Raw genomic sequence first — 24,919 nt, 5'->3', positions numbered from 1 at the left:
CCTATTGCCACCTGGACGCCTGGCCACGGCCACGGCCACGGCGACGGCGCCCGCTTGAGCACACACCCCATTCCCGCCCCCACTCAAGAGCATCTCGACTCTCAACGCGGATTCTTTGTCCTCTATGGAGCACTGCCCTCCTCACGCGGTCGCTCATTACTTCTCTCATCTTGAACAACAAAAAGCACAGCTTCTTCGATCCCCTTCCTTCTCCACCAACTGTCCTGCTTCCCTCCTTCCATTCACGGGAAGACTCCTCAAAAGAGCTGTCCTTTCTGGTCCGCGATTCTCCCTTCTGCCTCCGCCGCTCTGAGGAAGCTACTCTTGCCAAGGTCACGTTCCTGTTGCTAAGGCTGATGGTGCCCACGGCTTGGGGGTGACGGCGGGGCTGCCCCCACCCTCCGGCTCCTGGGACGCACGCTTTCTTCCTGTCTCCCCGTTGCTGCTTCTCAGTCTCCTTGGCTGCCCCGTTCACCTCTGCGACCGTGAATCTCTTTTCTTTTGCATCACAAGAAGCGCCTCGTATTTCCACCTGTCTCCTGGCTCTGAATCGTGTGCTTACACCGGAACCCGTGCGACTGTACCTCCAGGTCCCAGCTTCCCCCCGGACCCCAGACTCATCTATTCAACTGCCCTTTGGGCATCTCTATAGGGTGCGGAGCAAGCATCTCAGATTCACTTGTCCCACGTGGAGCCCCTGGCCGCCGCTACCCCGGCTCCCCCATTATACGGGCATCTTCAGAAACATCCAGAATCCCATGCTTGCCCCAGTGGCCCCTAACACCTCCTCTCCGGTCCAGGCCACCACCTTCCCTCTTACAGTCCTCACAACAGCCTCCTGATGGGTCTCGGCTTCCACCGTTATGCCTCATGGTCTACTTTACAGGAGCCAGAGCGATCCTACTAGAACATCAATCAGATGCCATTACTTTGCTCAAAACCTTCCAGTGGCTGCCCATTCTGTCGAGAGGGAAGGCCTGCAGTTCACCAGTGGCCTCGGTGTCTCATGAACCCACAGACACTCCAACCTTCGGGCTTCCTTCTGCCGGAAGCTCTCTGACCCCCCGTGAAGCACCCAAGGCCCCCTCTCCAACCTCTGCCTCTTTGTACAAAGGTCACTTTTTTGCTGAGTCTTCTTTGGACGCCTTGTCTTAAATTGCAAACCCCATCTCCCCGTGTTCCTCTAATCCTCTCCTGGTCATTTTTCTCCTTAGCACGGTCACCTTCCAACATACCTTCTACTTCACCTAGTGTCCCAGTTGTGGGCTGTGTCTCCCTCCCCTTAAGACACCAGCTCCATGAATCTGTCTGCTGTGTTCACACCTGTGCCCGGGAAACACTCAAATATTTGTTGAATGAATGAATGAATGAATGAATGAATGAATGAGTCTGACTCAGCCTGCTGAAGGCTCATCCAGGGAAAGCAGAGGGGAAGGGGCCAGGCGTCTGCATTAAGGGCAAACAGACTACCCGCTGTGCTGGGTGGGTCTGGGGACCCTGGCCGCATGAGGGACAAGGGCAGTCTTCTCTGGAGGGGGCAATGCTCTGTTGGTCCCAGGTGTGGTACCCAGGGCAGCTACAGGGACAGGGACAATATGGGCTGCACTCAGGGAGGTGCCTCTGAGTAGGCCGCCTGTCACACTCCTCTCCACCTCGCCTGGACTCCGAAGGTCAGGCTCCCCTTGGAGCCAGCAGCCAGCTCCCCGACCTGCAGCCAGGCACTGGCCACGCCCTCGTGCCCACTTCACGGGAACGACAGGCCTCATTCCTCCCGGGGGGCTGGTGCCTTTGCCACCTCCTGGGGAGGGAGGGGGACCCGTGAGGTTTTCCCCTGCCCCCTGCCTTGCATTCGGCTGGCCTGCCCAGAGCCCTCCTCCTCGTTTGCAGCTGCCACAGTCCAGGTAGGAGAGACCGCGTCTGTCCCGCGGCCATGCCGAGGGGCCAGTGTGCTAGCGGGAGGCTGCCGATCCCAGGGATCACGGAGGAAGGGAGGCTGGGAGAAAGGCTTCAGAAGCCATTTGAGAGCCTACCTGGCCCAGGGTACAGCCTGGAGGTCCGCAGTCTGGGCCCCTCCGACCCCTGCACTTCCATCCACTTGTTCTGGATGTGACCTTGAGCAAGCCGCCTGACTCATTCTCGGAGAAACTGAGGCACGAAACATTCACAAAGCCCTGCCTGTACTTTCTCACGGAAGCAGAGGGAAGGAGTGAAGACGCTTTGAGCTCAGGAGGGAAGAAAATGGGTAAGTCCCAGCTCTCAGACAGTATGGGAGGGGGGCTGACAACGACGGCAGGCCCCCCAAAGCCCAGGGCTCCATCTATGGGCACTGCCTTTCTTCTCCTCAGCTTACTATTCTGCAAACTTTCAAACATCATTGAGGTTGTAAAGAATCAGCACAGCAAGGAACGCCCATATGCCCTCCGTTCTATTCCCTGATTGTCTGTATTTTGTCTGGTTTGTACACCTGCTCTCTGTCCTCTCTCTGCTCCTCCTCTCCCTCCCTCGCTCTCTCACTCGCACGCAGGGCTCGCGCACAGTCACATGCGCACGCACACACGGCCGCACATACTTTGGCCAATGGTGAGCAGTGAGGCCGAGTCAGCTCCAGCCTGAGCCGCGGCAGACTTGCCTCCACCATCGCCACGGATGAACGCACCCCTTGGTCCCCCAGGACTGTCACACGGAAGGTGAATGGAGCTGTGATTTCAGCCCTCCTGGGAGTATGTTCTACTGGCTTCAGCCTTCAGGCCCATCCTCGTTACATGAAGTTACGACTCGTGAGTCACGGGAGGGACCTCCAGTTGGCGGAAAAAGCCTCCGCTCGTCTCACTGCCGTAGATTCTGGAGCGCAAGAAAACCGGGCAGTGGGTTTCTGAGCCCTGGGTCAGCTCCTGAGCCCTGGGTCACAGTTCCTGAGCCCTGGGTCACAGTTCCTGACTCGAAGCCTCACCAGAGCCACCACACACGCTTCTATCCTCCTCCAGGGCTGGTCTGATGACACAATCCCGCCTTGTGGGTGACCCGAGGAGACCATTCCAGGTGTCAGGGAGGGAGGCAAGGTCCGGTTGGGCTCAGATCTGCTGTCTGACCTGGGGCAGCTCTTTCAACCTTCCTAAGTGTCAGTTTCTCCATCTGTGAAATGGGATAATGGGAGTTGAGGAGGATCTGACGTGCTAACGGGTGGGGGTGCGCTGGGAGGGCCGCGGGCTGGGATCCACCTGTGCCTGGCCCTGGTGGACAGAGGTGCCGGTCCAGGACCGGGGAGCCCCTGATCATACCTCCTTCCTCAAGGAGGTGTGCACCACGGGGCAAAGATGTGCCCCCACCTCCTCCCAGGCGGTGGTCTCATCTTCTTATGGTCCTCAGATTTGCTACATCTGCTTTTCCCTCGCCGCCTCTCTGCTTTGCCCGTGGGGGGTGCTCGTCTTTTCCCCAGAAAGAGATGATCCCCTTGTGCGTGTGGCCAGCCACATGCAGAGATGATTCAGCGTCATAGTGGGACCTGTGTTTCTTGGGCCGTCTGTGGCTGCATCCCAATTCCTGATCATCCTGGAAGCTCCAAGCTTCCCGAAGGCTTGTCCCCACCTAGTGGAGGATTTAAGAATTACAACACTGGGGGCCCCTGGGTGGCTCAGTGGATTAAACATCCAACCTCGGCTCAGGTCCTGATCTCGCGGTTTGTGGGTTCGAACCCCACGTCGGGCTCTGTGCCGACAGCTCGGAGCCTGGAGCCTGCTTCGGAGTCTGTGTCTCCCTCTCTCTCTGCTCCTCCCCTGCTCGCACTCTGTCTCTGTCTCTGTCTCTGTCTCTGTCTCTGTCTCTCTCTCAAAAATAAACTTAAAAACAAAAAGAATTCTAACACTGCATGAGTTCACCTATTGCCAGGTGACCCGGGTTAGGGCTGGAAACAGCAAAGAATTCTCACGTGGCTTTGGAAAGTCAGGGATTGGGGGTTGTCCCGGCCTGGTAGCTCTGGCCCAGGGTCTCTCCTGAGGTTGTGGTGAGGGTGTCCGCTGGGCTGGGGGCTGGAGACGCTAGATGTTTCACACACAGGGGTGGGCAGGGGCCCCCTTCCCACCACCTGGGTCTCTCATGCCGAGGCAGCTGGCTTCCTCCAGAGGGAGGGGTGGAGAGAGAGAAGCTTCGATGTCCTTTATGCCAGAGGCTCAGGACTTTTGTTCTCTTGGCTGCAAAGGCCAGCCCTAATAAGGGGGCGGGGGCGAGGACCCGGAGGTCTGGCGCGGGTCATTACCGAGACACTAGCAATGGATGATTCCCCATGTTTACTCCTTCCCCGTCTCCTGTGAGACCCCTGGACGTCGGCTCTGCCAGGGCAGGGAGCTCTGTCTCTTTTGTTCCCCGGTGGGTCCGAGTGCCCAGAGCAGCACGAGGCACACGCTGGGCCCTCGTGAACACTGCCCGAGGGGGAGAAGACAGGAGAGGTTCGTGCTGTTGGGGGTGGTGGACGTCGGGGGGCTCTTCCCAGAAGCCTCGGGGCTCGGGGCTGGGACTCAAGCTCCTGTCTGTCGAGCTCACCTTACTTTGCGTGTTGCTACTCCGTCCCTGGAAATCCTTCCTGCCAAAGCCCCGAAGAACCACTGTGACTATGACATGGCGTGAAACCACCGCCTTTTATGGGTCCAAAGCTGCAGCAGCCACGGCAGCCAGTGTGCACCCCACAAAGAGACAGGAAGAGGTGTAACTGCTCAAAACCACCAGATCCGGAAGGCTGCTTGCGTAACACACCCTTCCTCTCTCTCCCACAAGCGGGGTGCCGCGAGACGCAAGCCCACTCCTCCCTGTGAGCAGGGGTGGCGGGCAAGAGTGAGGCCGTCCGCGGAGGCACTGCCAGTCCGAGCGCACTCGGGGGATCGGCTCTGCCTGTGGGGCATCTTGGGCGTGAGCAGAGAGGCCCAGGGGCTGGAAGGATGGCCCAGGGGCTGGAAGGATGGCCCAGGGGCCCGGTGGGGAGGTGGTCCGGGGATCCACAACCCCATTTCCAAGCAGTACCCCCAGGCCATGCTCAGCCTTGGATGGGGGGCAGGGAGAACGGTGAAAACACTACTGGGGGCAGGGGGCCCCGGCCAGGACCCCCTGCTCTTTGCCCCAGAGAAACCTCCGTCTGTCCTCCAAGCTCCTGAGCCAGGAGCGGCATGGCCATCAGCCCACCTGACAGGAAGCACCGTGGATGTCACGTGTTCGGACAGCAGCAGACACAGAGGGACCAAGCTGCAGAGTCCCAGTGAGAATTTCTTAAAAAGACGACAGGCTAGAAACTGTTTTCAAAGCAACACTCGGGTGCCTGTCCCCTGATGACACACAGGCCACCCCAGCATGGGGCTCTGGCTACACTCTTGCAGGGAGAGGCCCCATTCATATCTCATTAGTGCCATGATGCAAAAAAAAAAAAAAACCAAACAAACAAAAAAAAACCCATCATGGCCCCAAACTTTCAACTTTCCCAGAGCGACACTGAAACGCCTCTGCCCTCATGCAGCCCACCCAGATCCACACCCACCCGTCATGCACCTGCAGGCTGAGCGCCTCCCGACTGAAGCAGGAGCCCTGCTGTGGCCCCCAGTCACACCCAGGGGATGCACAGCGACCGACAGGGGTCCGCCGGGGTCAGGGGCCGAAGCCCCCCAGTCTTGGTAACTGTCCCCCGCCCCCCCCCCCCCCGAGAGTAAGTGGAAGCTTGGACCACCCCTGGCACCGAGGAGCACCACCCCCTCCATCCGGGTCGCACCAACCACAAGCGGGACGGGCCCTCGCCTGGAGCCAGGGCAGAGGGGGCCTCAGAGCTGCAGCTAGTCAGGGCAAGAAGTAGGACGCGAGCCCCCGCATGCTCCGTGCTCCAGAACCCTGTAACCACGGCGTCCCCTCTGTCATTCATTCAGCAAAGCTTGGTGGCCCTCCTGCCCCACCTCGGGAAGCTGGCAGGCCCCTCCTGCCGCCTCCTTCTGGCCACCCCCGCCTCACCCTCCTACCGTGACCACACCCTGGCACAGAAGTGGAGAAGAGAAGCTGGTGGGGGAGGGAGGGAACACCGTCCCAGAGGCACTTGGCTTTTCTGGGCAGGGAGGAAGCCCCTTGGGCAGCAGGGAACTCCCTGACCACCCCTGCCCTCCTCTCCCGCATGGGGGCCACGGGCTGTCTCCCCAAGACAGAGCCGCCAGGTGGGGAGTGGCTTCAGGGTCCCCCCTATCCTCCCCCCCCCACTACCCTGCTGTTGGCCCTGTGCTCAGCTCTGCGGGAGACACGAGGGGTGGGGACCCGCTCATTTCTTTCTAAGGCAGGGACCCTCACTTCTGCCTGTGAAACTACTTTCCTCTCAGAGACGGGAACTCCCCGGAGAGGGGTTCGGGAGAAGCAGATGGGCAGGGATCCCTCCAGGAGCTTGTGGGAGCGCCTGGCAGCTGGCGCTCCCTCTCCCCCAAGGGCAGGACAGAGGTGGCCCCACAGCGCTTCTGATCTCCAGGCAGCTCCTGTCTTGTTGCCCCAGGGATGAAAGCAGACGCCAGGCAGAACTGTGTCCCGTGTCCTAGTCAGACACCTCTGCTGGGTGCCAGCCTGCTCGGCCCCACCCGCCTGCCCTGGCTGTTGTCGCCGGGTTGTGGGGGGCCTGCGGTGTCCCCGTGCAGGCAGGACGCCTGTAGCTGCTCTGCTGTGACAGATGGCCACACGGGCTGTGCCTGGGTCCAGCAGGGACAGCTCTCCCAGCTGCAGCCAGCCCCGTGCGGGCACGGGGCCCCAGGGCAGTGGCCGGCCCGATTAACCCTGGATGTCAGGGGAGCGCTAAGCCCCGCTCAGGGAGCTGGGGTGCCCACCCCCCTCGAGCACAAACCCCATTCGGCAAACAGGATCCCTGAAACACCCCAGGTACCTGTTCCTGAGACAAGACCATTTTCGTGCGTATGAGGTGGAAGGCACGGGACCACAGGGCCAACCAGGAAGTGGGTGGCAGCTCATGTGGGAGGGTTCCTGGCGAGCCAGGGGCCCCCGCGCTGGGGTGGGGCCTCCGCTCCCGGGCGGACACCCCAACCTTCCTGGCTGGCAGCACAGCCGCCTCTCCGGGGGGGGGGGCAGGGGATGAGAAGGGGAAGGACACTGGGCGTGTCCCCTCCCTCCAGAACAGGAGTGGACCCTGGCAGGCAAGCAGTGGGCCCCTTTCCCGGAGGGGGAGAGGGACACACGTGCAGCTCCCGGCTGGTCCTGGGGATGTCACAGACTTCCGCTTCTCGGTGCCAGCTTGGTACCAGGGCTGGGCTGCACGACTTTCACCTGTTTCCCCTTATCTGGTCATCCCCACAGCCCTCGGAGGGTACTGCTGCCCTCCTCATCCTACAGCTGATGACACTGAGGGTCAAAGGTCAGGCCCATGGCTGGGATTCAGACCCAGCTCCCAAGCTGTGCTCTGAGCTCTGCACGGCTCTGCCTCACCCGTTTCCTATCCCAGTGGTCCCAACACGGTGCCAGGGCACAGCAGCAAGCAAACCGTGTGCAGGTGGGGCAGCCCCGGGGGGAGGACAGGTGGAGGGGACTGTTTTTCCTCATAGCCTCTCCCTGCTCTACCCTTCCTTCCTGGGGAGGCCCCTCAGCTGGGGGAGAGCGAGGCCAAGGGAGGATCCGGACGGAGCATCCCTCTGTCCCTGTGCTGTGCCACCGCAGCCCTGGCCGTCCCCTTCCCCACGGTTCCGGGGAGTAGAGAGGGCTCCCCTTCCCCCAGGGGTGGGCACAGGGAGTCGGCCAGCTCAGCCCCTGTGCCTCAGATCAGGGGTGGCGCTACGTGTCCCCAGCAGGGTTAAGACACGGACGGGGTGACGGGGAAAAGGGGTAAGAGAAGTGAACGGTTTGGGGCGCTCGGATCTCCCAAGTGATGGGAGGTGAACAGGAGGCAGAAGAGAGGAGAGCAAATGGGACAATGGAAGAGAGAGACCATGAGGCAGTGGGGGAGGGGAGCCCCTCTGGGCCGCACCCCAGGCTCTCCCCCCCGCCCTGTAGCCCCCACAGGCCGGAGCGCTTTATAGATGAGAAAGCCAAGGCTCACTATACGAAATCGTATCCCAGGGCACTCAGTCGTCAGCGGCAGAGCTGGGAGGGGAACCAGGAGGGTGTGACTCTGGACCGGGGCTCTTTCCTCTTGCTGGTCTGAAGCGCCCCCTCGGGCCTGACTCGGGACCCCGCCAGCGCCCGCCGGCCCCGTGACCCTGTGCCCTGAGAAGGCAGGCTTAATTCAGTGCTATCACAGACCTCCAGGAAGCAGGCAAAAGTCGAACATTTCACATGACCATCTGCAGCCCTCACACCCCAGCATCATCCCCGGCCCTTACGTGGCTATTGCATCCACCGACTCTTTGTAAACAGTTACCTTAGACCAGGAGGGCTGGCGAATGCGCAAATGCGGGGCAGCAACGTTGGAGACACCCCACAGGAGGGGCTCCTCTCTGGCACCGATGAGTCTGAGCCCCACGTTCAGGCTGGATCAGTAAACATGGCGGTAGGGTTGCTGGCCCAGTCGCCGCTCCTGAATTATGTCCCAGCTACTGTGGCCTGGGACGCGGTCTACGGCAGAGTCCCGGTGGGTGGGGCTTCCAGGAAAGTTTCGCTTTCCTGATGGAAAGGGAGTCTTCCGGTACATTCTTCCTCATGGAGGAGGCTGCTGACCACGTTCTACCTCCATTTTCAGCAGAAGGAGTAACGCTGGGAGTTCGGGGAGGGGCGGGGGGTGTCTCAGAGAGGGTCAGGGTCCAGGAGGTGGTGCCACAAAGGCCCGAGTGGGGCGACATGCAGCCAGCAGAGTCTACTGCTGTCCCCCACGACTCCGCCAGAGAACAAGATCGTGTCCCAGACTGGTCTTGAGACCACCCCCAAACATCTTCCTGCTAGGTGGGGAACCTCACAGCGGTTCTGGATATTTCCACAATTTAAGAAGCAAGTACTGCCTTGATGTAACTCATGTTCCTCCGGCTGAGATCCGGTGGGGGGTGCGGCGGGGAGGGGGCGTGTACCCCGGGCGTATGTAGCCAGAGAACTGGTCTCACACGTGCTAGACTCCCCCAGGGTGAGCGGCAGAGGCCCAGGTCCAGGGCGCTGGAGACACCGCTTCCCTCTGCAAGATTCCCTCGCAGGCAGATCTCGAAAATCACCCAGATGAGAGTCCCCCAAGGACAACCGAAATGATGAAAAAGGTCCTTTTTATGTTGATTTGAAATCCCTGTCCTTGTAACTACACCCGCTAGGCCCACTTCTGCTCTCCAGAGGCAAATCCTGTCTCTACGTCTCACGGCGCTCCTATCCATCTCGCAGACATCCTCACACATCCCGCGCCGCTCCCCTGCCGCGTCTTTCAATGTTTCCCCCCGAGGTTTCCGACTTAAATTTCATTTGGGCCAACGGCACGCGATGTGCATTGCTTCTCTGTCACACGGAACCCTTACAGAACTGTAAAGGTGGCTGGGAGACTCCGTCATGCTGTGGAGGACACTGGGCCCGGGTCAGCTGGCCGCTAAGTGCAGGGGCAGAGATTTGACGCTTGAGGGGCTGACTTCAGAGCCTGGGCACATAATTAGCCACCCCTGGGTATGGCCTCTTTCTGGAACATCAACACTGAGGTCACATCCTCCAGTCTGCTGTTGGTGGAGATTCTCTGGAAAACGACAAGGCACCGGGAGCCAGGAACAGTATCTCAGGCCTTGGTCAGCAGTCAGGGAGGGAGGGGGTCTCCTTCCTTGCTCTGGGACAGGGTTTGGCAAGGGCCTGGGGCCCAATCCAGCCTATCACCTGTGTTTGCGTGGCCTGTGAGCGAAGAGTGGCTTTTAAGTGGTTGGAAGAAAAACAAAAGAAGACTATTCCATGGGAATGAAAATTACATAAACTTCAAGTTTCAGCATCCATAAATAAAGTTTTATTGGCACAGGGCCATGCTCATTTGTTGTGCTGTTCTGCTCTGGCTGCCATAACAAAATGCCACAGACTGGGAGAGCGTCGGCAACAGACATGGGTTTCTCATAGTTCTGGAAGCTGGAAGTCCAAGATCAAGGTGCCGGCAGACTTAGTGTCTGGTGAGGGCCCGAGTCCTAGTTCACAGTCGGGCTGTGTCCTCAAATGGCAGACAGCGAGCCTGCTGGGGTCTCATCATCTTCTTACGAGGGCACCAATCCCATCAGAGGGCCCCGGGCTCACCACCTCGTCAAATCCTAATCACCTCCCAAAGGCCCCGCCTCCAAACACTATTGCACTGGGGGTCAGCACATGTGAATTTGGAGCCGGGGTGGGGGGGGGGTGGGGGTGGCGGGGGTGTGTGTCACATTCAGACAACAGCACTTAGTCACATATTGTTCACAACTGTGTTCATGCTACATGGCAAGGCCGGGGGGTTTCGACAGCGACCGCATTACCTGCACACCAGAAACATGTGCTCTCTAGTCCTTCGTACAAGAGGTTTGCAGAGCCCTGACCCAGGACGACACTGCTCGTCACCACGCCTCATTAGACAGCCTGGCCTCCCTTCTGGAGAAACGAACCCCCCACCACCCGCCTGCTTCACATGAGCCTCCCCATCCCACACCCCTCTCCACCCTGTGCCCACACTTGCTTCTGGACCCAGGTCTGGGTCTTTACCTCTCTCTGCGTGGTGCTCAGCGCTGAGCCACAAGCATGCTCTTGGACTCTGTTATTTGTCTCTCGCATTTGGGGGCATGGTGGGGGGTTTGGTGTCTTTCAAGGCAACCCTGGGAGTCGGCTGGGGGTTTTCGTCTCATGAGATCACAACCTCCCCTCTGGGGATTGGACTCGCTAATCCACGCTAAGAACCCCTATCCAGAAGGCAGACCCATTTCGGGGGCGGTGTGACCTCTAGGGTTCTGCTCATCCTCGTCCAAAACCTCACTACGAAGAGGCGAGCAACATCAGGGGGAGCCCTTGTTGACGCGGGGGGCCACGTGTCCCCACGCGGTTATTGTTGGCACGTGCTCAGTAATGCCACCGCCATCCCGCCTACACTCCCCACCTGTCACGCCATGTGTGAGAGGTCCCCCGGAGCCTTCGCAGCAATGTGAGCCTTCACGGTTGAAAAGCTCCCTGCATTTCTTTCCTGGGGGACGCCTCCCCAGGGAACATGCCGTGCAGATTTCCCAAGCATTCAGGACAGGCCAAGTCAAAACACCTGATTGAATTCAGGACTTGGCTCTGTGGTCTGTTGAAAGGATCCCCTCCCCAGAAGGCCCCAGAATGGGTGGACGCAGGGCCACAGGTTCAGCTCGAGGTTTGAAAGGGCTCCACGATGACTCATGGAAGCCAGAGGGACAGTCCAGACAACGTTGCAGGGAAAGGAACGCCCCAAGAGCGAGGTCCCTCCCGGCCCTGCCCAGCAGGGTTCTACCTGCTCCTTCTCCGATGCCTGGGGAACAGAGCAGGGAGGGAGGCCAGCAGGTGGGCGTGGGGACCCCGCCTGGCCCTCGGGGACCAGTGGGACACCTGTAGCTGTCCATAGGTGGCGGCATATATGCTCTCCCTTCACAGGGGTGTGCCGGGGGGCGGGGGTCTGAGTCTAGTTGTGTGGCTCAAATATCCCTGCCCCAAAGATGTTCCTGACACAAGAGAAACCTAATTATTCCAGAATCTTCTTTTCTTTGTTCGCCCCCAGCAACACGTCTAAAGCTCCAATCAACACCAGCACAGACACAGCCCTAAACTGAACCCTGTCACCAATGGTTGTCTTTAGGTGGACAGGATGCTTGCCTAGGATGCTTAGGCATATGATGAAAAACATCTAGGGCGGGAGACCTCCCAAGATTGGGCGGGTAAGGGCCACAGCGTCAATATTTTAGGCTTTGTGGGCCAGTTGGTCTCGGCAGCAAGGCTGTGCGAAAGCCAGCAGAGACAGTGTGTGACTGGACAGGGGTGGCTGTGTTCTAATAAAACTTTATTTACAGAAGCAGGTGGTGGGCTGGAGTGGGTCCTTGTAGTTTGTAAAACCCTGATCTACGACATAAAAAAAATAAAGGCGACATCCACCATAATGAGATCAAGACAAAAGTGTGGGCCCTCGTGAGGTCCACAGCATCTGCTTCGCAGGGGGCTGGGGCCTGTCCTGTGTGAACATTCTGCCAGGAAGGTCAGAGGTGACCCCACACTGCCTGCTGGCCGCACCCTGGCCTGCTGCTTGGCGGGGGTGCGGGGCTGGAGGGGAGGACGTACAGGGGCCCTGTGCGCCCCGAGTAATTATCCTGCTCTTACTTTGCTAGTAATTCTGATCTATCATCGGATTGCAGGCCTGATTAATCTGTTCCGGAATAAGCACGCAAAGCCGTCCTCCTGGCCGCTCTCTGCGATGCCGCTCGCCGGGGACAGCTGGCCGAGGGACACAGGCTGCTGCCTCCGATGCTGTACTATTTTTGGTTACTCTTTTTGCCTCATTTATTTTTGATGTGAGTTGCTCATACAGGCTGTACGTTCTCTTTCTCGCTCCTGCACTGAAATGAAATAAGCATAGTATTTTTAAACCCTGCTTGTGATGCTCCTGATTAGTGCGGAGGAGCGATGCACCTGGAGAGCGTCCTCCGCCGTAAGGCCACCTGCCCTCTCACGCCGGCAGAGCCTCTACCTGATGAAAACAGCAGGCCAGAGATGCCACACCTCACTCTCCCGGACACGGTGACCTGCGCAGTCCCGGAGAAAAGGCTGGGCCTTCAAGGTCCTGCCCTGAAGTTGGACTTTGCATGGATGGGGTACAATGTGTCCTCTTAGTGGCGTGGATAGAGGAAGCGCCACTGGGGCGCCTGGGGGGCTCCCTCGGTTGGGTGCCCCACTCTAGATTTCTGCCCACTGGACATCCAGGTGAGAGGCTGGTGGTGTCCTCTCCTGCTCCTCAGTCCCTGGCCGGAGCGGTTTCCTCTCTTGTACCGCAGGGCCTTTGCAGGTGCTGTCTCTCTGCCTGGCACGCTCTTCCTTTGTGTCCCTGCTCAAACGTCACATCTCTAGAGGCAGTGTCCTGGAGCGCTCTCTCCAAAGTGACCCGTCTGTCACATGTCAGTGCGTGCCTCTCCTTCGGAGCTCGTGATTGTTCACCTGGCTGTCTCCCAACTTGATGGCGAGCCCCCCATGGCAGGACCGGGGCTGCCTCGTTCCCCGTGGAGACCCTCCTGCCAGGACAGGCTGAACGCACGAGGCATGTCCTGCTGCTCCGATCGGGCGGTGCTTTCCTTCTAGTTAACACGGACTCCCCACGAGGCCGAAACAAGCAGGGTGGTGAGTGGTGAGGTGAGAGCACATCATCTTCCAGCTGCTCCTCCGAGGGGCCGCCCGGTGCCACAGTGCAGCCTGCACGGGCCCTGGTCAGCATCTCAGGCTGTAGCCGGACTCGAGTCTCCACCAGGTCTGGACCCCCAGCAGGACGATGCTGGGCTCCTGAAGCGTGCGGAGAGCCGGGCGCCTCAGGGGCACGCGTACACGGGCGTGAAGACACACGTATACGCATGCGCGCACACATCCACATCACCTCTGCCCCCTGCACCTGTATCACCTCCATCACCTCCCCAACTCTGTCACCTCCACCTGCACCCCAGGCTGCTCCTCTTCCTCCAAGCACTCTTGCTTCCAGTGTTCTACTCGTGGAGCCTTTCCCCTGAACGACCCTCCAGGACGCTTCTTTGCCCCTCCCCCCCCCCCCCCCCCCCCCGCCAGCTTCAGCTCTGGCCGCCACCATGAGCCCCACGGCTAGCCGTGACTCCATGTCACCCCTCTGCCCCGAGCAGAGGTTCCTACTCCCAGCTCTGTGGGCTCTGTCCACATGAGCATCCCTTGGAACATTCCCTCTCTTGCCCATTTCCACCGCTGGCCTTGGGAGTGCCTGCCTGGACTATGGTCATTCCCTGTCACCAGAGTCCTGTTCCTGCTGCCCACCCAGGGACCTATCACATCATGCCTTTCCCTAAAGGCCTCAATGGCTGCCCAGGGCCTTCTTTGTCAGGTCCAAGCACCTCAGCTTTGCATGCTGAACCACTCACGGCCAGCCCTGCCTACTTTTCCAGTCTTCTCTCTCCTCTCTGAACCTCCTGCACACCTGACCTTGGGCCCACCTGCCTGCACCTCTTTTCTGGCACACCTGACCTTGGGGCCAACTGCTTGCCTCTTCCCTCATGCCCCTGTGCCCATGGCAGTCCCGTCCTCGTTCTTGCTGTTGCCTCGGGGGACTGCTACGTCTCCCCATCTGCCAGGGCCTTCACCAGCCTCAGGGTCCAACGGTAGGTCCCCAGGCCTAGATGGGTCACCCCGCAGCATTTTCAGGGTTACTCCGGGGGTGGGAAACAGTGGGGAGGCAGCCTGCACTTTCCATTTCTAACCCCTGTACCATCTGCGTCCTCTCAGAGACCTACCTAGAGTCACACAACTCTAAGAGGCACAGAGCTAGGACGGGTCTGCCTAACTGCAAAGCCAACACTCTGAATGACAACCTTATGCCATTTTGCCCCCAGATCCGCGATGATTTCTGGAGAACGCTCCCTATAGTTTTCTCGTCTAAGTCTTCAACACTTGAATGCCAGCCCTGCCCCTGGGCACCCCCTCCCCAATAACTGCCCTCTGCCCTGGAGCCGAAATCCAACAAGGGGATATATATATGGGGCTGATGCCCCAAGGCTTCCCCATCTCTCATATTCACCAGAGCAGGGGCAGGAGGGACTCCTCAGCTCGCCTTTGAGAACATGAGTAGCCTGCCTGTGACCTAGGGGATGGGGTGACTGGAACACCCCTGAATCTCCAGAAGGCAAGCAAGGGCTCATCCCACATCCCCTAAGGCAGAGACAGTCAAAGTCTGCATGTCCTGATCACACTTGAGATTAAAAAAAATGTTTTTTAAACGTTTTTTATTCTTGAAAGAGAGAGAGAGCAAGCAGGGGAGGGGCAGAGAGAAAGGGAGACACGGAATCTGAAGCAGACTCCAGGAGGTGAGCTGTCAGCACAGAGCCCGACGTGGGGCTCGAACTCACAGACCGTGAGATCATGACCTGAGCCAAAGTTGGACACTCAACCAACTGAGCCACCCAGGTGCCCCTTGAGATCGTTCTTGAATCCAACATCTACCTACTTCTTTTCTAGTTATCTCCAAACTATGACAAGTAATGCTGGATTTCTCTTTTTTGCAGGAGCAGAAAATTCATTTCAAAATAAGCTTATTTAAAAAAAAAAAAAGCTTAAGGGAAAAATATAAACGCAGAAACGGGCTTGGAAGTGTGCACGTATAACCCAGATCCTGAGATGGCTGGCCAGTGACTGAAGCGTGGGAAATCTTGCCAAAGAGAGACAGACAGAGAGCCGAGTGCGAGAGAGTGTCTCTGACATCCCGGCAAAATCTCATCCCAGCAGTCCCAGGAGAGGGCGTGTGGACTCCACAGCAGAAGCCCAGGGCGAATGTGAGTTCCAGGACATCGTGTGGTTCTCGCTTGCCTTTGAAACTAATTTTACATCCGCTTTTGGGAAAGTGTGTCAGGGGTTTCTCATCTTACAGGAAGTTTATCAAGAGAATCTAGGGAGAGACCAGAACAACACCCCCCCCCCCCCGGCACTGCCCCAGCGGATGGCGTGTTCCAGGCCAGCCCTGGTGAGAAGCTCGGGGAGGGGGGTGTAGGCACAGGAAGCAGAAAGCAGATCTGAAGGGGTGTGTGCATGTGTGTGCGCACACACACTCACACGTACATGCACACACATGGGCCCACGCCACCCGGTAGCCAAGTGGCCCGTAGCCTGCTGGTGCTTGGGTACCCAGAGATGCCAGGAAAAGGCCTCGCCTTCCAGAGGCCAGACACTCCACCCCGCGCAGGCCAGACGGGTAGTGCTGACCTTCCCACGTGTAGAAGGCACTGATGTCCCAGGCCACCCCGTGGGCAGCCTCCTTCTGCTCTACAAAGTAGATGCCAACGGGGCAGGTAAAGACCGAGGGCCCAGGGTCCCCACAGGGGTGTGGGGTGGCCAGAAGGACTTGAGAAGCACACGATGCCACCTAGACCCTCGGGCTCGTCTTCAGGGGACGTGCACATTCAGCCACGGCGCATTTCAAACAGACTCAGCGTGTCCCACACTTCTGGAGGGAGGCAGAGGGGGTTGGATCTGCTCCTACCTCCCTGGGGATGAAGCACACCCAGGGGCGCTGTTGCTTTCTTCCTTCTGGGCCCTGGCCAAGGCCAATTTCCTGTCTCTACAGCTCCAGCTGCACCCGCTCCCAGAGGAATGGCAGGGCTGCCCCAGTGCCTCCCTCGGGGGAGCCAGACCATGATCGAGGCCACAGGCATCTCCCCACGAGGCAGCCCAAGGCCTGAGTTCCCAAGGGGCAGCCCCTCCTGGGTGGGAGTTACACGCAGTGTGAGATCATGGGGCTGGGCAAGGAGGGTTCTCACCAATTCTAGTGTCAGGACCAGCTGATCTGGTCCTTCTGAGAGGAGAGGCTCTTAAAGATTATGCACAGGGAACACGGGAGATCTGTCCCTGGTGCTGGCAGCCCTGCAAGGGGTGGGGGCTGGGGGGGTGCAGCTTCCTACAGCAGGACCAGACTAGGGGGTCATTTCCCTTGCAAAACCCAAGCCCTGCCCTTCACACCAAGTAGAAAGCCTGCAGGTCTCAATGGCTCCCCTCCAGGATTCCCTCCTCACCGGTGCTAGAGTGGGGATCTGGGGTGAGGCAGCGGCCCCCTTGGGGGTGGCCGAGCAACCCACAGACTGCACCGAGCTAAGGACACCCTATGGCCATCACGGCCGTAGCATCTCTAGGCCGCGGCTGCAGCTGCAGGGTTGCGAGGACCTGGCTGGCGCGTGTCCACCTCTCAGCAGGGTAATCAATGAATCAAGGGGCTGCTCAAGGTAGGGGAGGGGCCCGGAGGGGCCCCCGCTCCAGCCCCGTCCCCTGCGATGGCAAGAGTAACGGTGTTGCACAGTGTCCTTGGGAGGGCCTGGCTTCCCCCTCTCTTCTGGGGGCATCCATGATAAGAGACCATAAAGAAAACATCTCTCACAAACGGCTCAAGTCCTAGCTGAGCGGAGGCAGGAAAACACAGTTCCAGGGACGGGAAGGAAACAGGCAATTCTGCCGGTGGTTACAGCCATGAGCACTGATTACTGCGTCTCAGAGCCTGACTCAGCAGTCAGAGCAGCTGACACAGGAGGGAGCCTAGGTGGCATCCACCGATGGATGGAGCTGCTCCAAGCTTCGTGGCACAGGGGTGCGTTTTAACCGCTTACAGCCCAGGACGGGAGGAGGAGGGACCCCAGCTTCCTGGTGTTCCCAGATGGGCAATTTCACAGTCTGTCCACATGAAGTGGCCACGCTGGCATTGTCTTGTGTTCCCAAGCAGTCCCTGGGCACCTGGCCCTCCCCCAGGTGGGGCTGAGGTCTCTTCCCCTCTGGAGCCCTGCAGGAAGCCACCCCCTGTGCAGCCTGTTTGGGGAGCAGCGGCTGTTGCCATCTTGCTCACTGATGTGAGTTTCTGCAGCAACATCGGAGGTGGGGAGGCTGGTCCTGGGCTGTGGGGACCGGAGCCACCTACTCTGGGCCAGCCCCACACTGGGACACTCTGGCCATCATGTCCCCAGCCAGACCCCTCCCTTGTGCTTAGCACAGTGCCCGGCACAGCTCCAGGCTGGCCGTCTGCACCGACCGTGTGCCGATTTCACACACAGTGGGGGTCGGATCCCTGGACGGTAGCTCTTAACCTCACTCTCAGGTGCATCTCGATAGTGACCCTTCGAAGTTGGGGGCCAGATCCTGGTTCCAGCTGCAGAGGGGAAGCAGGATCCCGAGAAGCAGAATTCTGGCTGAGCAGCGTGTCTGACAGATCCAGGGCCCCCTCGCAGGCTGGCATCCTGAAAAGGGGGTTTACCTGAGTGCCTCCCATCCACCGTCAATGAGACACAGGGCCCTGTCTTACCTGCTCACCTTGTCACCCTCAGGTCAGCTCTAGAAGGAGGGCCTGGGCTTCCCACAGCCTCTCCAGGCTGCTGAGCCAAACCTGGTTGGGCAAGGGGGGTGGGGGGTTCTGCCTTCCAAGTAAGCCGGCAGATGCGGCTGGGGAAGACCCCATTCTTGACAGCATGAAGCCCTAGTTCCGGTGTAACCGTGGGCCTTTGACACAACCCCCAACCCCCTCTCCCCCGTGTCCCCACTCCGGGGTCCTCGTGAACTCTCACCCCCAGCCAGCAACACCTGACATGTGATCTTTGCCAAGGGGAAAATAAACAGGAGGCTAGAAAGAAAGTCATAGAACCCTCTGTAGGGCACTGGGGATGCTGGTGGACATCGGGGGCAGAACCCCACTGCAGAAGGTTGAGGTGTGTACCCGCCCCCCCCCCCCCCCCCAAAGGTCAAACTATTAATTCCAGAGTATGATCTTATATGACAACAGGGTCTTTGCAGACGTAATTAAGGTAGGGATCCAGTGATGAGGTCACTCTGGATTGGGAGGGTGGGGGGAGCCCTTAATCCAGTGACAGGTGTCTTCGTAAGAAGAGAAGAAGATTCAGACACAGAAAGAAGGAGATGTGAAGGTGGGGGCAGATGACAGATCTAGAAACCTGGGAACGTCACTGGCAGCACCAGGAGCTGGGACACAGGCCTGGAGCAGGCGCTTCCTTGGGGCCTCCAAAGGGAATGAGCCCTGCCCACACCCTGGTTGCAGACTTGTAGCTTTCAGATCTGCGAGAGAGTAAATACGGCTATTTTGAGCCTCCATATTTGTGGTAATTTGTTCTGGGAGCCCTAGGAAACTGACATACCCACCACCGAACCCTTTAAGCCTTGCGATCTCAGTAGGCTGCCTTGTGATCTCAGTAGGCTGTACGGGAGGCAGAGGAACAGCCTTCTCTTGGGGGAGGGGAGACCACCTGGGGGGGGGGGGCGCTGGAGCCCCGTGTCCCCAGCCCTGGCTTAGCTCCACACCCTGGTCAGGAGTGGGGGCGGGGAGTCTACAGGGATATTTCTGCATCTCTCCCTGCATTAGCATCTGTGAGCAGGCTCCTGGGGCTCTCCCCGCTCTCCAGGGGGCTGTAGGAATAAATAACAAATGGTTTCAAAGAGGATTACGGTCCTAGCACCACATGACGGAGGCATGGAAGATTAATATCTTGCCCAAGCAGCACCACACTAGCAATTTGAAAGCCAGCTTTACCCCAGCACATCCATTAAAGGCTCTGCTGAATTAAGAGCTACGCAGAAGACAGTCACCAGGCGCCGTGCCTTGGTGATCATAATTCACAGGGAAAAATAGTTTTAAATGAGAATACCCATTGTTGGTGAGGCTACGATGAAGCTACTGCATTCAGACGTTGCTACTTCTGGGCTACACGGCACAATCTTCTGGTGAAACAACCAGGGTAATACAGATCTATAGCCTGGGATCCAGAAACCCTACTTCTAAGTATATCCTAGAGGTTCAAGAGAGCAAATAAACCTAGACACACACAAACCTCACTACAGCCGCTAACCCCCTAAGGAAATGATGTTTAAGTGAATGATGGAAACCCAATAGGGTGTAACGCAGTCACCGGCAGTGAGCGTCCCCCATAATTGGGTGAGGACTGTGGAGAGCTCCCATGTCTCCGCTGGCAGAAGGGAAAGCAGACAGGTGACAGGGGAGGGGTCCCTCTTCCCAGCCACCCTGTTGCTGCTTCAGATTCAGTCCCCTTTCTGGTGAGGACGGCCTGTGTGCACAACGCAGGGAAAGGCTCCGGTGGCAGCCTGGGAATCCCACAGGGTCGGGGGTGGGGGTGGTGCTCTGCCAGGGCCAGTTCTCACCTCCTCATCAATGGAGCTGGAGCAAGGGTGGCCAGCTGGGGGCCAGGCGGCGCCTTCCTGGGGTTTCCCTGTATGCTGACCTGGACCAGGGATCCCGATGACCCTAGACCAGGAGTGAGGCCAGGGGTGTGCACCTGCACCGTCACGAGGTTGGTCTGGGACACAGGATCGGGAGTCCTCTGAGGTCATATCCTAGCTCCGTCCTCTGGTTGCATGGCCCGAGGGAGGCATGGTGCCTGTGCTCCCCCGTGAGGCGCAGGGAATCATATTACCCAATCCTGGGGTGGTGGGACGATTAAGAGCAAATGCGTGCCAGGTTTAACCAGGGGCCTGACAAAGAGCAGGGCTGTTCTTGGACAAAGGCAGCTCTGGTACAAATAATGACAGTGACAGCGATCGTTGCTGCCATCATCCTCACCATTAACCCCATCGTCATGACCACCATCACTATCTTCATAACCACCACCCCCATTACCACCGCCATCATCCCCATCCCCACCCCCATCCCCACTGCCATCCCCACCATCACCCCCATTATCATCCTCCCCATCACCACCATTGCCATCCCCATCACCACTGTTATCCCCACCATCACCCCCATCATCATCCTCCCCAGCACCACCATCATCATTCCCATTACCACTGCCATCCCCACCATCACCCCCATTATCATCCTCCCCATCACCACCGTCACCATCCCCATCGCCACTGTTATCCCCACCATCACCCCCATTATCATCCTCCCCATCACCACCGTCACCATCCCCATCGCCACTGTTATCCCCACCATCACCCCCATTATCATCCTCCCCATCACCACCGTCACCATCCCCATCGCCACTGTTATCCCCACCATCACCCCCATTATCATCCTCCCCATCACCACCGTCACCATCCCCATCGTTATCCCCACCATCACCCCATCACCATCCTCCCTATCACCATCCCCATCGCCACTGTTATCCCCACCATCACCCCCATTATCATCCTCCCCATCACCATCACCACTGTTATCCCCACCATCACCCCCATCACCATCCTCCCCATCACTATCCCCATCACCACTGTTATCCCCACCATCACCCCCATCCCCACCCCCATCCCCACTATCACCATCACCACCACCATCATCCCCATCATCACCATGTCACCATCAACATCATCTTCCAACATCCAGATGAAGTGCCAGCTCTTTCTCACAGCACGACAAAAGGCGTTCAGCTATTCAGGTTCCCCCCTCAACTGCCGGGCCCTCAGCTCCCCTGCAAATCTGCTGGTGGGGCCATGGCCTTCTCTACCTGCCACCTGGGACCACTCAATCCGGATGCCCTGGGACAGTGTCTGCAGTTAGGAGGAATTATCTCCGCATAATTAAGTGGCTTGGCTGTAAAAACATGAGGGGCATCCTGGCTGCTGGGCACTGAACATGTGATCTGTTCTGGGAGGCTGAGGGGCTGCAGGACGGAGGCCGTCCGTTCAGACGCCAGGCGGCTGGGAGGCTGTGGCCATCAGCCGGTGCTGCCGGCCCCAGGACGACAGCTGTCTCAGCATGCAGGTTCAGTCGCCACGTGCCGCCGTCTCTGGCTGGGTGCCAGGCCCAGAGGCCGTGGCTGCCCTGACCCCCCCTGGGGCACTGCCTGGTGTTCAGGGTGTGCCAGGATCGTGCCCTGGATCCGGTGGTGGGTAAGACACTTTGGGGGAGGATCTGCTGGCGGGTAGCCAGTATGGGGGAGAAGAAACGAGGGAGCCTGCAGTGGGGGTGGCCTCTGCCCGCCCCCAGGGAGCCCAGGCTTGGTCCCATGGTTTCAGTGTAAGGACCCAGAGCCCATGAGGTGGGGAGCGTGCCGCAGCTCAGCTCCTCCAAGTGGAGCCTCTGGAGGTTCCTGGGGTGGAGGAGTGGGCAGAAGGGGAGCCCCAAAAGCAGTCCTGGTGGAGGGCAGTGCCAGGGCGGGAGGCGTGAGTTCATTCCTGAGCCACAGGGAACTCATGGACTCATCTGGACGGTGGCATTTACCTGTCTCTGCAGCTCTGAGCCCTGGGCACGGATGCCGTGAGGGAGTCGGGTGGTGAGTCTGGCCTCCGAGGCACGGAGTGTGCTGCTTCAAGGGACTGTGGGCACTCGGGAGACTGTGAGGTCAGCCCAGGGCAGGCGAGTGTGCTTGGGGCCCGTGTGGGGGGAGCAGGGGGCGATGCCGTGGCACCAGGCAATTTCACCAACACATACAGGGAAACAAGCATTTCCCTGGAGAACGAGGCACAGGCTGTCTGGCTCAGGAAGTGGGAAGGCCTGGGCTGGGGTTGCAAGAGTAGCCCCCATGATGGGTGGGCCCCTCCTCTAAGGACGGTCCAATGCATGGAGCGGGGTCCCAGGGACCATGGCACAGGTTCGGTTTCTGCCCAGAGGGTTCCCTTCTCTGACTGTTCTAGGTCCGTGGGCCACGCTTTTGCACCCGTGCCCGGCTCGGCAGAGGGTGCCTCCAGCTGGGCGAACGGGAGCTCCACGTGCCATTGTGCACCCTGCCCTGCCCTCTGGGAGTGTCCACTGTTCCTGATGGTCGCTGACAGCCTGCTTTGGCGCGTCCCCCCTGAGGGCTGAGCTGGGGGCTGCAGCGGTGATGACACAGACATGCCCTGTCCTCGTGGGCACACGGTCTAGGAGGGCCCAGACACCAGCCACAATGGCCACTATGGAGTGCAGAGGCATACAGGAGGCTAGCGAGGCGGCTCAGGGACCCAACACAGGTCAGCGGTCAGGAGCCAACAGGTAGGATTCCTCCCCGAGCCTTGGTTCCTTCTTCCTAAAATGGGGTCGCTGGACTACAGGGCACCAGACTGAGGGGCCTGAAGGGACTTTGCTGACGCCCACTGGCTGGAGAAGCAATGCCGGGTGAAATAAAGCCCTGTATTAGTTAAAGTGCCTGCTCACACTGGGGCTGTGTTAGAGACCAGGGATTCTGGCCGAGTGGGGGGACAGGTGCCCTCGTCTCTGTGAGGGGCTGGGGGAAGGGCCCCCTGGCTTGTGATGCCTTTGCGTGCAGAGTGCTGGGTGAGAGCCTGGGCTGCACCTGCCGCCCCCTCTCCTACTGTTCACACAGGCTGCTACCCCGGGACCCACGTGGGCATACCATGGGGCCCAGCCAGGCCCTCACACCCATACAGCCCAGCAGGTGGCTGGGCACCTCCAGCGGTTACCATGGTTACCAGCCTGCAGGAGGGTGGGGAGAAACCCTCTTTTCTGCAGCCCTCCCAGGGGCACTCTGTGGGCTTTGCCAGAACCTTCTAAGCATGGGTGAGATGCAGCCTGGGCTGTGTGAATGTGCGTGTTTGGGAAGGTGGTAGTACCTGAGGGACCCTCAAGGCAGGGCTGGGGGCGCTCATGGGACCTGGTCAGCTTCCCTCTCCCCACACTGTATGAATGACCCAGCTCAGCCCCACAGAAGAGGCAGGAAACATCTTCTAAAGATGAGCAGCCCCCTAGACGCTTCCTCGCTTGGCCCAGTGTCCTTTCCCTGAGGTCATGCCAGTACCTCTCGCTGTCCCTGCACTTTTTTTTTTTAAGTTTCTTTATTTATTTTGAAAGAGAGTGAGTGAGTGGGGGGGGGGGGGCACAGAGAGAGAGGGAGAGAGAGACAACCCCAAGCAGGCTCTGTACTGTCAGCCCAGAGCCTGATGTGGGGCTAGAACCCACGAACCGTGAGATCATGACCTGAGTGGAAAACGAGAGCCGGGCACTTAACCAACTGAGCCCCCCAGGCACCCCGTCCCTCATCTTTCTGTATGCAGCTCTCCCTGCCCAGAATGGTGCCCCGTCCTATGTCCCCCTGACAGTCTGGCTTCAGCCTCATGTCTCTTCCTGACCACATAGGATGCATGCTGTCTGGTGGCACCTGCCCGGCCTGAAGACACTTCTGTTGTGGCCCAAGGGGCACACATGTGTCCCGGACCCCATGTCTTCTCCCCCAGCCGATATGGCCTCATCCACACCTTTTTGGGACAGCGAAGGAACGGGTAACTTCCCGGCACAGGCCGCAACTGCACAGAGCCGGGGTTGGGAGCACAACATCTCCTACGGGCAAGCACAGCTGCTCGGGCTGTGACATCAGGCCTGGGATGGTTGACGCATCTCATCCAAACAAATCCTTTTGTTAGGACAGTGGGTGCACGCCCCCCAGCAGATGCCCCGCGTGCCCTGGTGGCCTCTCCTAAACCCATCTTTCAGCATGAAGGGGAAGCACAGTGAGGGGGCAACCCGGTGCCTCCAAAGTGCCCTGGCCGGGGCAGCTGGGACCTCCTACTCCCCCCCCCCCCAGTCACCCCTGGCTCCCTTCTCCAACAGGTGTAAACGGGGAGGGGTCTGCTGCTCCAGGAAAGTCAAAGCTTGCCTGTGGCCCTGAAGAAAGGTGGCCGTTTTGGGTTGGGATTTGCAATTCTGTTCCGGGTATCATGTGTCCTTTGTAGAAGCAAAGGGACAGAGATGGCTCCGGGCCTGCTGTCCCTGACACCTGAACACCTCCTGGCCAGGGTGACTAAAAATACCTTCTTCTCATTGAGAGGGAAAGGCAATACCCCCGGGGCTGGGGGGACGGGGAGAAGAAGCCAGGAGCAGAGGTGGGAGACAGGCTACCGAGATGGGGGAGGCGAGATGTCACAGGATGAGACCAGAGGGACAGAGCCCGCTCCTCTGTAGAGCCTGGCTTCCATCAGACAAGTGCACGGACCGTCAGCATCCCCAACCAACAAACCTCATTCTGAGAGGACCACGACGCTACTGACAATGACACCCTGTCACGCTTGTCAAGATAAAAGCAGGATTTGAGGTCACAGATGACACAGGTGTAGCAGGTCACTCCTGCAGAAGTGGGCTTCACGCATTCCTGAGACTCGAGGAAGCCCCAGGGTGCCCTTGGCATTGGAGCCTCCAATGACCGGAGCTTCCCTGTGAGCTGCCTTAGGGAGAAGCGAGAGCCGCAAGTTCACCGATAAACACAACAAGCTGGGAGTGTTTCTCAAAGTGAGGTCTCAGAACCCCTGGACCAGTGCTGGCGAAAGATGGAGCCTCATCAGGACCCTTGGGGGACTGTTTTCGGGTGCCCCTCCCTGCGGTTCTGGCGTGTGCGCCCATGGCCCTTGGCACATCTGGAGC

The 24,919-nt window shown here is 59.0% G+C and overlaps 1 protein-coding gene across 6 annotated transcripts in view; it reads right to left on the bottom strand.

Annotated features, from left to right (window-relative positions):
- KCNAB2 (potassium voltage-gated channel subfamily A regulatory beta subunit 2) overlaps nt 1–24,919 on the bottom strand; it is an 86,717-nt gene that overhangs the window by 56,597 nt on the left and 5,201 nt on the right. Inside the window, exon 1 of one of the 6 annotated variants that reach the window (XM_043573642.1) lies at nt 6,884–6,978. The exons of 4 other annotated variants lie outside the window; for them this stretch is intronic. The gene's annotated coding sequence lies outside the window, so the exon portion shown is untranslated. Of the gene's footprint in view, nt 1–5,772; nt 5,873–6,883; nt 6,979–24,919 lie in introns of those variants that run through there. One more of the 6 variants, XM_043573643.1, reaches the window with a different exon arrangement.

The sequence above is a fragment of the Prionailurus bengalensis genome, chromosome C1 (genome assembly GCF_016509475.1).
Source record: "Prionailurus bengalensis isolate Pbe53 chromosome C1, Fcat_Pben_1.1_paternal_pri, whole genome shotgun sequence".
Taxonomy (NCBI): domain Eukaryota; kingdom Metazoa; phylum Chordata; class Mammalia; order Carnivora; family Felidae; genus Prionailurus; species Prionailurus bengalensis.
Note: the sequence above shows the minus strand (reverse complement) of the source record. Positions and strands in the feature narration are given on the sequence as shown.